Source organism: Elephantulus edwardii, unplaced genomic scaffold (genome assembly GCF_000299155.1).
Source record: "Elephantulus edwardii isolate Elephantulus edwardi_28Jun2011 unplaced genomic scaffold, EleEdw1.0 scaffold00462, whole genome shotgun sequence".
In the NCBI taxonomy this organism is placed as follows: domain Eukaryota; kingdom Metazoa; phylum Chordata; class Mammalia; order Macroscelidea; family Macroscelididae; genus Elephantulus; species Elephantulus edwardii.
Window position 1 is genome coordinate 125420 of NW_006400212.1, and position 1261 is coordinate 126680.

Consider the following 1261-nt stretch of genomic DNA (forward strand, 5'->3'; position numbering starts at 1 on the left):
ATGTAGAGATTCTTCTGAGCAATGCTGAGCAAATCCCACTCTTCCTGGCTGAAGAGGATGACTAGGTCCTCAGACAACAATGGCTCCTAAAACACACAACATCGTCAGGATCAGAGTGGTACTATGTCCCACAATGGTTACAAGAACAAAACATGACATGGAAAGACTGAGAAAACGAACAAATGATAGTCACGGAATCAGACCTCTGACTGGTTCCTTGACGTATGTATTACATTCACTACTTCATGTTATCAAATAGGACAGATACAGGGGTGCGGAAGAGTGAGTGGAAAAGGAGTGGACGGATAACAAAGACGGCATTACATCAGATGACGGGAAGAAAGGTCCAAAATGCATATATCATTAAGTGTTACATGTATACTGGGACAAGGGGTACACTGCACAATGGGGAAGGGAGAAAAAGAGAGAAGAACATGTAAAATAATGACAAAACCATTACAATTTATGACATAGTCTATTTTAAACAATCAAATAAACAAACCCTGATGCGCCTGAGAAAAAAATAATCAACAAAAGTTCTACTCTATGGCAGAAATTTAAGGTTGAGAACCCTTTTTATCCAGGACTCACCATTTCCTGGCTCTGCTTTCTGCAGTTCTAAGGAGAGGTCTTCAGCAAAACACCACGAAATCCCTTCAGGAAGGGCCTTCAAAGTGTGAGAGGAACCCAAGATACTCTGGAGGCAGATGAATAATGTTTGGCCCACCCTCCTTTCACAGTGGTTGAAATCTTCCTTGCAACTTAAAGAAATGTACAATGGTCCCTCTTGGTCCTTATCTGCCTGCACCGGACGAGATCTCCTTCAGACCTGGAATAGACAATGTTGAGGAAAGATGTTCAGTCTGCAAGAAAAAAGGGTGACTCACTGAGAAAAGAAAAGCCCAGGGCTCCAGGAGAGACTGGACCCATGTAGGACATCAGGAGCAAAGTCCTAAGACTTGAAATGGGATCCTCCAGTCCCCTGCTCATCCTTCAGGACAAATGTAGAGAAAAATACAATTCATGCACCAGAACAGCAGAGAATCTGCCCACTTCTACTTGTAGTTTCTTAGAATATAGCTGTGTTAGTAAATTGTCCTCTGGGCGAAAACAAAGACCTCAATCCTCACACTAAAGGGCATTTCTTGTCTTCTTACTTGCTCTCCTCTATAGTTTCTTTAGGCAGCTCGCGTGCCCTAGAGGCAACAAGTTGCAATTCCAAGGGTACATGGTTCACTGTCGGGAGCTATAAAACTGACTT